At 29.5% G+C, this 13,171-nt stretch overlaps 1 protein-coding gene across 2 annotated transcripts in view; it reads left to right on the top strand.

The window, feature by feature from the left end:
- The window catches only part of LOC132914033 (octopamine receptor beta-2R-like), a 176,829-nt gene that overhangs the window by 62,900 nt on the left and 100,758 nt on the right, over positions 1 to 13,171 (top strand). The gene's annotated exons all lie outside the window — the stretch shown is intronic.

Below are 13,171 nucleotides of genomic sequence, written 5' to 3' on the forward strand. Positions count from 1 at the left end.
AAAACGCATTGAAAATTAAAAAAAAATTGATAACAGTAAATTGTAGTGCATTAAATTTTATATACAAAAGGCGATTTAAGATTTATTATATATTATTCAAAAATATTTTATTTGACAAGATTAGTTAAAATTCGAAAAATAAGTTTAAAAATATTCTTGAGAATATTGATTACTAATATAGTAAAATATTAAAATAAAAAAATTTAATAAATTAAGGTGAATTATGTTTCCAAAACGCAAAATAAACAAGAATAAAAAAATGAATAGAATTAGGTACAAAGTACAAAAGAATTAACAATATTATATTGAAAGTCGAATGGTTAAATATAAAAACAATGAATTAATAACATTGTCAGTAAACCACATATTTTACTGTAATAATGTACATATGCCAATTTAGAATATATAAAACTTAATTGTCTATTTAAAAATATAAGGACATATATATAAGAATATTCATTTATACGTTTGTCATTAAACAATCCAATTCATTTCTCTGATAAACTGAGGATACAATACCAACCTTTTAAGCAGCAGGTGTATATTATGATATTCATAAATAAAAGATATCATTGGAAACTTTACTCTGTCTACATTAAAGTTACTCATCTCTCGAGAACAATTGAATTAAATAGCAGAGCGAAAGTTATCGTAACAAAGCAAATATATCGAACGAACAATGGAAATACAGAAAACTGATAAGAAATAATGCACGTGTTCAGTATCCGGGTATAACACATGCGATTATGCGATTTTAAATTAACTATATACATACATAATGCTAGTCAACGTTTAGTTGTTTTGTCAGAAACGTTAACGAATAACGTTCGGGAATTATCGAAAACATGTTTTCGTTAGTAAGTTACAGGGAATTAATGTTTCGCTGTTCGTTATTGCGAGGAAAATGTTATTAAATAATATCGTGCAGCGGCGTTCATGCGATGTTGCGTGATTTAACGGAAGTATTAGTATACTTTGGGAATTTGTTCGAAGCATGATGTTATTGAATTCTGGGAAATTAACGTTCTACGATACAATGTTGCAGCCTTATAGGATTAACGATGAATGATTATTAAAATGTTATATGTCATGTGTTTTTAAATGGGAAAAAATTAAAGACAAGTAACAAAATTATCTAGTAAGAATAAGTTGATAATATTTTGGAAATAATATTCTGTATGTATATATACTGGAAAAAATTAAGGATAAATGTTAATATTGATAGTAAATTGTAGTGTAATCTGTATTTTATATGCAAAATATATTTTTAAGTTGAAATTAGAGGTAATGAATAAGATTTAATAACTTTTAATATCTGAATTAATTTTTTTTAATGGAAGCCATAAAAAAGTTGGTCGAACATATATTTTGGAAATAATATTCTATAAATACGCATAAAGAGTGTAAATATATTTAAAGAAAAAATTGGATTATATTATACGATTGAAAATCACTATATGGAATATTTACTATTTTTCCAAGTTACCTAGGCTTTTTGAACAGATCTCAGTTTATCAAAAGATTGCATTCTTTAAGGTCCGTTACGTTTCAGATTTCTAGAAATGTATCTTAATTTAAAGAATATGTAGACTATGTAATTTCCACTTCCACATTTTTTATTATTACTTGATTTGTAGATTGTTAAATTCCCAAAAAACATGTTTTTTCTACTTTTCTAGATTTGTTGTTATATACAGATATATTTCTTAGCATTTATCTTTAATTTCGAAACAACTTTTTATTTCGCTTGTCTTAACGCCAAGATATTATGCAGTTATTTCAAATTATTTCAAATTATGTCAAATTATCCATATTTGAAAACTGTGCGGCTTCTAGAAATTCTAGATTTCCAAGTATCCTGAAAATTTCCGATTTAAAACGTCCGAATTTCTGCATTTTCACAATTTAAATTTTCTGTGCTTTCTAAAGATCTGAAAGTGACATACGTGACAAATTGTTATTTTCTATGACCATCTGTTCAATTTCAGAAAATCTGAATTTTAAGATTTCCAACTTTATATTAAGAAATTTCCAAACTTTTCACATGAAATTTCAATTTTCTGCTGTTCCGGAAACATTTTTTTAAACGAGCTATATCCAATTGTTCCTTGTATGTTACAATTTTTCACTTACAATGGCCACTCTTTCAATTATGTAACTCTATAAAAAAATTCCTATGATTCATATTACAAAAATTTTTTAATTTGTTCTCGAAAAGCTAAAAACTAATTACCTCCGATTATTCCCCATATGTTAGGACTTCTCATTTTACAAGATCATTCGCTCAATTCCGTACTCCCAATTTTAATATTATCAGGCTTCACATTAAAAAGTTTATATTGTCAATGTATCTTTTGTAATTTCTGTGATCTTGATAAATCTTAAAAGTCAAACATATTTCATTATCTCCCATATGTTATGATTTGTCACCTTCTGCCACTATCCATTTAAGATTGCACCCTCAATTGAAAAATTCTCGAATTTCATATTAATGCATGATTTATGTACCATGAAACTATACTAAAATAATTTCAAGAGTATTCTATTCTATCATATTTACTACTCAAAAAAAAATTTCCTACTACATGGCTGATATGCGTAAAACACATAAGCGAATCGTAAACAATATTGTGAAAACACAACAATTTTTTTATTTGTTATATGACAGACAGTTTTTAAAATATTTGTCATTCTTCGATTTTAGATCGCATCTCTAATAGTACGTTGCACTATGTTCCGACGTTTCATGAATAAACCAGTTCACTTCTTCAACTCAGACCTAAAACTATTCCGACCAAACGTTCCGGACACTGAATTAGACAGTTTCAAGTTTGCTCTGAAGAAGTGAACAGAAATGTTCACGAAATAGAGAGCAACGTACTACTAGAAATGCCATCGAAACCCGAAGAACCACGAATGTGTCATTAAATACACATTGTAGAAATTTGGAATCTAAAATTTTAAAAATACTTTCACATAATATGATCTTAAATATAGAAGGACAATATGTATGTATATAGGCATAAATAATATTAGGATATTCGGGTTATAGTGTAACTTAATAAAACAGAAAATTGCCTATTTCAGGATGGCGGGTTGATCCATATTCACTTACACCAACGTTTTGTACATTAATAGTACCAATGCATTCGACATATCACGCAATAAATGTTGTGACTGTGCTATATTAAGAAACATACAGTGATACACGAAAGTATTCGGATACTTATTACAGAATTTTTTTATCAATACGTTATGTACATTATTCGAAACTTTTTGAAATTTTATTAGCACTATAATGAGTATCGTGATTATAATAGTAAAGTTTGCAATCAATCCGAAAATGCAAATATGCACTTAGTGAAAAAGTAGTATGCAGCAGGAACAGTGGTCTTAAATATACAATTAATTCTAAATATAATTCCACTATATACTGTGGTTTAATATGTAATGAATATATATGGTAAATAACATAGTGAATAGTTGACTGTTCAAATACTTTGCTGATCTCTGTGAAATGTATAATATCCAATAAATAACTTCCATATATGTTTTTAAATTCGTTTCAAATTTTATCAATATAGTTATGATAGCCATATTTTGTGATAGTGTTAATAGAGTTTCAAAATTTTTATATAATATTCAAGGTGTCCCGCAATTTAGTCTATAAACTTTGCCAGTGCATTCTATAAATAAAAATAAAACTAAAATGATATATAATAAAAAGCCCATAAATACTTTATTAGAAAGTTATAATAAAAACATGAAACGTAACACTATATATATTGTACTTATGTGTGCATTTTGAAGAGTCGTTTGGCTTTATCAACGTACGATTTATATCAAATTTGTTGTTATTTCTGTATTTAGAGGTAGGATCACAATAGCTATTAGTTTATTCTTCGGATAAATCTATCACACCGTTCTGAGCTAAATAACCTTTATTGCACTTTTTACATGGACTAGGAATAAGAAAAAGAATATCTTAAACCTATCGATTAAATCTATCGGTTATATCTAGAACTATTTTTTAATTACTATTTATTGTAACTAGCGCATCTCCATATGGAGGCGAGCACGAACTCACGTTGTCATTTTCAACAAACTTTCATAGCAATTACGTCTTATTTCTTTACAGCGTACGTTCAACGTTGTATAATTCCATTGAATTATGCACAGAAATATTAAACACGTGTATCTTCTATCAACACGTATCATGAACATTATGTATCTTGTTTCTTTCTATGAAGCATTTATCGACTTTTTGCTACATGACATTTTATTTTTAATTTTACCTATAAAGCACACTGGCAAAATTTGTGTATTAAATGTGTTTGTGGGATACTCTGCATAGATATATAACAAGTTTTCGATAGCGTTCGAATATTTTTATGAGCCACTCTAAGTATGTTATTAAATGACATCATCATGCACTCTAGAGTTGCAAAATTACGTAATTTTGTTCTCGAAATATTTCAAAACAGACTATCTTCGTTTATTCTTCGATTTCTCATTTTCCATTCTATTATCCATTCAGCATCAAAATTTAAATCTCTGAGACAAGCCAAGATCGGAGGTGTCGTCTTCGAAGCGTCAAAACGCAACGTCGCGTCACATCGTTTCGATTCAAGTGCCGTATATACATAGAAGAGAGTTAGTATTCCTCTCAAGTGAATAATAGCCAATCGAATAGTCATAGGTCATAATAAAATGAGCAGTTGGTCGTGGCGGTGTTAGCGCCTCTTTAGCACACGTCGCTGCGCTCTTTAACTTCGGCATTAACTTGCTATTTCGTGGTCGACGGTTCAATTTTAAATAGCATTCTGCTTGTAGATCAGTGTTTATTTATTGAAACATTGGCATAGGCTATGAATAATAACTCGAAGGGAAGTCGGCAAGAAACTTGATTATGAACGATAATCTGGGAAAATAAATTCCCGATAGGCGGATTCGAAGACGCATATATCGAAATTTATGCGATTACAGCAAGTTTAATTCGAATGGTTTATTTGTCTACCAATCGATTGCCAGTATTTAATGATCTCAGTAAAAAATGTTACAAATAAATGGTAGTTTAAATAGAGATCTTTAAGTTCACGATCTGCTTTTCTTTTTATCGAATGTTCTCTTTTAAAAGATCATCCCTTTCGTTGATAAACTTTACGTTGTCAATTTCCATAATTAATCCATAGTTAATTCCATAATTACGTTGTTCAAAATTATACGGAGCAAAAGATTTGAACTTTCTTAACTCCGTTGCGTTCCTCCGATTACTTTCGGTTCAATTGAATTCTTCTAATATTACAAAATATTTCAAATTTGAGCAAAATATAGAAGAATTATCGGTATAGGGGCGAATCGTGCAGTATTGACCAGTCTAAATCTTTTTGTTATAGCTTAAGCTAGAGTCGTTAAAAATCAAACTTTTTTTAATTCGTTTATAGTACAAATAGTAATTTTCAAGAGTAAAAATGTTGTAATTTGTAGAAAACAAAAAATTGTTATCCAGTACCGACAGATATTTAATTAGTAAACTTTTTAGTCTAAATGGTCAATAATGTTAAAAAAAGAATATTTAAATGTTAGAATACACATTTTTATTCGAATTTTATTTTTACATTATATTACAAGTAGAATAATTAATATTTTCTTGATTTGTATATTCAACGCGTACGTAGTCTTCACATAGTTGATTTTTGGAACGTTGAAAGCCTCAGCGGCCTTAGGTTATTTTATTTCTTAGGGTGGCTTTTAAGTTGCATTTATGTTCTCTGTCCATTTTCCTTCTCTTTGCTTTGGAATTTCAGACATTTTTTTACAGAAAAAGGTAAAAGAAAGATTCAATGAATATCTCGTAATTTAATTGCAATTGTTAGTAAACAGATTTAATTTACAAATAAAAAAAATTTAGTCTGTACCAGTCCACGACTGATAGGCGGTAGTGGATGACATACACATGGGAACATAAAGAACATTTACGTTATAATATATAAAATATACAAAGAAAATTGCAAAACGTAAACGTACGTATGCAAACGTAATAGAAAAGAATCATTTACTCACTTAAGAAACAAGATACCAGGCCTAGAAAATAGCTTCTAATATGAATGTATACGTTTAATGTGTCACAACAGCAAAAAATCCTACATGATTTATCATTCTGTTCATATTAAATAAATTAATTAAATATTTTCTTAAAATATTAGAAACTTGCTTTGTTTACGGGAAATATAAAAATTCATTCAAAAATTCAATAATCGTAATAGTGTTAAGGAGAACTGTTAAGATAATTACATCGTTTTATTATCTTTTCCGAATTTTTATAATTTGTAAATTTGACGTTTTTGTCGAAAATTTTGTAAATAAATTGGCTAATAGATCAACTTTATGTGTGATGTGTTGAAAGTTATTCATTTTAAACGTTATTGCGAACTGAAAATTTCCAATATACAAGTAGGTACGGAGATGTTTAAGTTCGAAGTTTGGTTTTCGTTTCATCGGAAATGCTGTTTCGAACGTGTGTAGTTTGCTGACATTTTGTATATTATCGACTTCGATGTTTGTTGTGTATCGAAGAAGAAAATAGGAACTTTTTTAAATAGAAGATTATGTTTTTCTGTTTGAAATTGACAGTGGCACGAATCAAAAAATTTCAAACTGGCCTTTATTCAATAGATGTTACGTTTCTATTTTTTTTATCGCGTAAATTATTTTTTCATCAGAGCGCAAAGCTATTACTTGTACTACTATCTTCACTTGTTTCGTAACGCTCCATGGGAATATACGCGAAAAGTCAACCTTATAATGTCGTTGAAATAACTTACGAAGATTTCCGTGTAAATTTTAAAAAGCCACTCTTCTAAAACTTACATCTTTTATGTTAGGTTACTATCAACGCCAAGCAGAGATGTTAGAATGTCTACACAATATGCCAGACTTTCCTGCTTGTTTTCTTGTTGGAAAATATTTCCATTGAGATATTTGAATTTTTCTAACCCAGACACACACACAAATATTTCTGTTCCACGGAAATATGTAGATTGGTTGCTTCAAATCATGCAGTGAAAATTATTCGTTTCAAAATTGGTTAGAAATAAAAATTTCTCAAATATAACGAGTATGATGAAATTTATGTTCATATTGTTGTAACTGTTGGATGATCCCAAAAGTTGAAAACTTTAGTTTCCACGGTATTATTATAGTGAATTTACATTGTTAATACAATGCAAATTATAGTACTTCGAATAGTATATAAAGATGATATTACGAACTTTATAATGAATATAATAATAATACAATATATTAATACATTAATAATAACTGTATTAATAATATTTTTAAATATTGATATTTCTCTCTCCATTTATAGATCTACGTATTTCTTGCATATCAAATATTTCCTCATCATCAGAGAATTAAAAACATTTTCATATCGCACAAAAAACTTAACAAAGAACTGCAATTTAAAAAATTTGTTTACAGTTTTAATAATTATTTAATTATTTTTAATTCAACATTTATATAAAACATATATAACGCAAATTTCTGAAATTAACAAGAAACAGTGGTACCTTCAAATTCTAAATTAACCTACTAAACTCAGACTCTGTGCTTGTCACAGAACTTGTTACAAGTAACTCTAATCCAGAAAGCTTAACGTAACATATAGAAGTCCGTTACGGTGAATACTGATAGATTTCGTGGTCATTTGAACTGTCAGACAAGTTTTGATCTTTAGAATTAAATTTTCCTTCTGTGAGGCAAATATACGTAGAAATAGACAAGGTCAGAGACCTTCAACAGCGTGATTATATTCTTATCCGTGCCCCTTTGTCGACTAACTTGATTTGTCTGCATCTCCTGCGGACGATAATGGATCTGACTTGCGTGATGCCTAAAGTAATTACCACTTCGTTTCTAAAATGGATCCATTGTCCGTGGAAACAGCAAATGTCACGGATTTGTAGTAACCGCTTTTTGAATTATAAAAATTGGTTTGACTTGTATTTAATTTATTTTCCGATTGTAACAGTTTATTTAATTTGTTTGCTCTGTTTGCTTGATTAAATACCAAGAATTAATGTTTTATATTCTGTCTTTGATCTAACGCAAAGACACTAATTTTGTTTTTAGATAGAAGATATTCAGTTAAATATTAGGGAAAAATAATATGGTGATACTTGTGTGAAGATTGAGGATTGTGAATGGAAAGAGATTGTGTTGATAAATTTTCAAATTTTTGCAAGTAACAAAGTAGTAGTTTTGGCGATGCTTTTAAATAAAATTTCATTTGTGTAATTTGTATAGAAACTTAAATTATAAGAAGAATACGTATACAGAAACATTCAATAATTGCACAAAAAGATCTGCTTTTTTTGCATAGTTGTTATTCCTACCACAAAGAGAGGTTTCCCTGACGCACCGCGAAACTTGCCGGTCCGCCTCGATCGAGTTGTGTAACATGATCCAATGTCAGGTATCGTTAAGAAAATACGTATGTAGATACTAATTTAAAAATAAAACATTTTTATTTTTGTCTTTATTTAAATTAAACTTCGATTGATGTATTTGTGTAATTTTTCCGATTAACATGAGTCCAAACACGATATAATTTTCATTATATTTACTTATTGATACGTATTTAGATATCATTTATTAGGTAAGCAAATATGTTCCAAATTATATCATGTTTGGTACCATTTTAATCAGAAAAATGTAACAAACATCTCGGTAAAGTCTTTATTGATTAGATATCAAAAATAAAAAATTTTGATTTTTGAGTTAAAGATCTCGGCTTTTCTACGGTCGACACGTCTAAGATCTCAGTTTAGAAGAATAGAATCGTCTCTATATCTCCATAATTGTAACACTTGAGCCCCGATTTTCGTGCAATTATCGAATGTTTCCTGTATGTATCTAATATTTGTTTTATTGTTTTCCGGTATTTGTTGAACGAATAATTAAGACTTTGAGATATTTATAATTGTAATAAAATTATTGTTGAAAATATGATAATTATAATAATTTAATCAAATTAGAATAAAGATCAACGTAAATAAAGATGGCACTAAAGAGCATATGCACTGTAATATAATACAATAATAATATTACTTTATCGTTCTACATTATCTAATAGATCGTGGGTGTCATTTTATTACAAATAAGCTGTATAATTAATATTTGTAACGTAGTTGTCACCACTGTTCTGTAAAATCATGGAAACAAGCACTGGGAGAAAATTCTAGAAATCCAAATGAAGACGTTTGCTCTGCAACGTTAGTTATACAAAATTTCCAACGAAACCATCATACGTGTGTTTGCATTCGCGCTTTGAAGCTTTGAAGCAAAAACCACTTTTGCACGCGCTCGGACGCCACGTTGTCGCACCGTTCGCCATGAAAGCAAGCTTAACGATCGTTCAAAACCCAACGTTTTCCCAATGTGTCGGTCTTTCGTATTAATCGATCGATTACCAACGAATCGTAGTTGGGATTCGAATCGTTACAAAAAGACTCTTTAAAAGTGGCAACGACTAGAAAGAATCCGTTTCTGGATCGATAGTTTGTTCAACGAGAAAAATCCGATGGTATTGGCCACTTATGATAGCAACGATGAGTGATGTTGCTTTGAGAGATTTCGTACAGTAAAGGACTTGTGAGCGTGTATACTGATGGAAAATGAGAGAAAATATATACTTTTCAAAAGATGATTTCGCTAAAACTCATTTCTCGATATTTGAATGTACATTGCTGGTCAAGAATTTGGAGTCACTTTTGCGGTTGAACTTATATAAAATTAAAACAAATACAGCAAATATCAGTAAGAATTTCTTCCATTTGGCCAGATATCCTAAAAGTGTTTTTTAACGTTTTTAAACATTTATCGCACATACAGGATGAGTCAATAAGAAGTATCTAAGATATCTGTCTAAAATAACTCGTTACATATTGACTTTATCGAAAAAATGTATTAAATGAATTATATTGCATTTCAAGGAACCCATTGGATGAATATAAATTCATTTTCTAATATCTTATATTTTCTACGATATCAAAGTGAGTTTGCATTTTTTAAATGGCACCGAATTTATTGTTAATCAATCCAGCTGGACATTTGCTACAAAAGAGTATTAACCTATTTATACCGAAAAACTATTAGTTTAGAAGATATTTTAATTTTAATTTATCAAAATTTAATGTCCGAGAGACAAGGAAAGACGTAAAGCGATATTCTTGTGCTTATATTATTTTTGTTTTACGTGCGTTATATTTGATAAATTAAAGATAAAATATCTGCCAAACTAATGACTTTTTTAGTGTAAATAAATTAATACATTTTTATAGAAAATACACAGCTGGATCGACTAATAATAAAAGCGATGCATTTAAAAAAACTCAAAATTACTGATATTTTAAAAAATAAAATTACATTCTTCTGATGAGACGTTTGAGTTGCAACATACTTTATCTAAGACGTTTTTCAATAAAACCAATAGATAACGAGTTATTCTAGATAATATTTTTTATTGATTCACCCTGTATGTAAGTACTGTAATTTGTTTAGTTTAATCACTTATTTCAGTTCTTGATTTTTGTGAACACAACCTACAACTTCGTGTACTAAAATATCTATATGTCTTATAAAACTGATTTTTACTGTTGTATTCCATTATAAAAAAGTTTATTATACCTAGTACCTAGATACGAGAAAAATTCGAAATTAAATTTTTGTTAGAGGATTAAATTATTGGATTGTATAGCATATGTATACAACATGACTCAGACAACTAGGACAAGCTATAACTCTGGAACTGTGTTGCATCCAATTTGATGAAATTAAGATTGAAATATCTTTTAAACTAAAAATAAACATTTTCAGGTAGAAATACCCTAATATTTTTGTATCGGGAAACGTATCGATTGATGTGTAAAAAAGTGTATGACTCTGTCTGAAAAAATAGAGGTGATTTTAAAATATTCAAAACGCAACCGCTTTCGGAGTAAGCACCTATGCTAGATCATATATCATTCGAAACCTTTCAATTTTACTTAACAAAATTATTTTTCATCTTCTAGTGTTTTAGTTTCAGCAATTGGGTAGGTTACCTCGTGTACTGATACTTTCGCATGTATAGAATCAGCATGGTAATTCACATCTGTATTGTATAAAGTTAGAAAACGTAAAAAAGATGTTCAAACTCGTCACACATTAGACAAAAAAGACAGGTCCAAAACATGTAGAGCTCGTTGCAGATTGAACATTTCGAAATTGTAGATAATAAAGATCGAAATGCATTAGCGAACATTGAAACTTCTTGCGAGGACAAAATTATCGAGGGAGTCTGGAGGAATCACAACAGGTGTTCAGGAGCTGCAATGGTCGTTGTAATGCCTTTGAAATCAAGTCGGAAGCTCGGATTTTCTGCGCGTTCACATGCAAATGCGTCCTTCCGATGGACGGATCGCGTGTAAACATCGCGCGAGTGGATTACTCGCGTGTTATGAGCCTGTCATCGCCGTTAATCGATTTTTCCATCGTAGCATCGAGTCCGCGTCCTTTGACGAGTCGACCTCCACCGAGGTTTATTTCTCCTTCGGAATTCATCGACAGGGTCTTTCAGCATTCTTGATGGGATATCCTAACGAGATTTTAAATAAGCTCCCATTTGTTAGTCAATCTGTAGTTGTTATTAGGGAATAATAACAGTTTTAATGAGAATAATAGTAGGGGTGTTATTAGCATTGTTCCATGATAGGCTTAAAGCACGCAGAATTTGAAAAACTTTCATGAATAATTAGAAGCTCGAAAATTTGTTAGATATATGTGATAGAAAGTGTTTAATTTCATAAACAAAATTAGATGACAGTGGATCGTTAAGAAATTATTAATATCATTTAGAACTGCTGTTTTATTTGAATTTCTAGCCTAAAGAACCCATAAATTCAATACACATTACCATAATAAATCCATTAATTATGTATTATTAAATTTCTTCCACATCTGTATTCATTGATTCTTTTGACAACTGTTTCAACCAATCCTAAGATTCGTATCATAAACTTTCCCGTTGACTTCTTTATTATTTAATTTGGCGAATACTCTGAATGATTCAATAAATCAGATTCAAATTTTAGGTAGAGTCTTCATCTTAATTTTACTTCAAAATTTTTCAATGAATTTAGATCGGGATATGCTACATTGATATTTTTTTATTGGTATTCTATCATTATACATTGACTATTTTTACTTTCACTTTCCTAAACTTTAAAGTATTCTTTATGAAATTTTACTCTTAAAGCACATATAATTATAAGTTTTAATGTTAAAGCAAAAACAATTTTACAGATGTGTCAAAAGATATGCTTCTTAAAAAATGCATTGTTAAAAATAAGTAAGAACTAAAACCTAAAATATTGTACTAGTGATACAATATTTAATAACTAATTATGTGTTACTAACAAATTAATATATTATTTTTCTTTGTATTAATAATAAATGCTACACTTTTAAATAAAATAAAATATTTAAATACTCTTTATCTAGTCTGTTGAGCTAGTTTATTGAGACTATAAAATGTTGAATAAAATTTTCAATGCTATGTACGAAGACTGATTGGGTGTATTTACGATTCAAAAAATCGTACCAAAAATGGTTGGCAGTAATACTCAGTTAATTTACCAGTACTTTTAAGGAGTGAATTTCCCAAATCAATTGATGCCACTCGTCAATTGAAAAGTGTCCACTATTTTTCGTTTTGACGCGTATGACTTCTCAAGGTCAAAAAACAACGCCATACAATGAAAGCGTCCGACCATAACGCAATGGAATTTCTAGACTTATTATTGTCGTCTCGTTGGTGAAATATGTGTCCTTGACGTAGAAAAAAATTTAATACCGTTCGCCGGGAGAATTTCATTGCGAACGAAAGGGGAAGAAACGAGGAAGTCGCGAGACTACACTGCGTTCAGCTCCAAGAAAGCTATTTCCCCACGTGTCTTCCGGGCCATTTCTATTTTGAACTTTATTTCATCACTGCACTTTATCGTATTCTACAAAGGTAGCAATTTAATCGCAAGCTATACAATTTCTAGCTAGCTAAAGTACAATTTCTTAAATCTGAATTACAGTTACAGTAGAATTTCAATGATATCAGAGAATTGATTATTGGAAC

Source organism: Bombus pascuorum, chromosome 14 (assembly GCF_905332965.1).
Source record: "Bombus pascuorum chromosome 14, iyBomPasc1.1, whole genome shotgun sequence".
Classification (NCBI taxonomy): Eukaryota; Metazoa; Arthropoda; class Insecta; order Hymenoptera; family Apidae; genus Bombus; species Bombus pascuorum.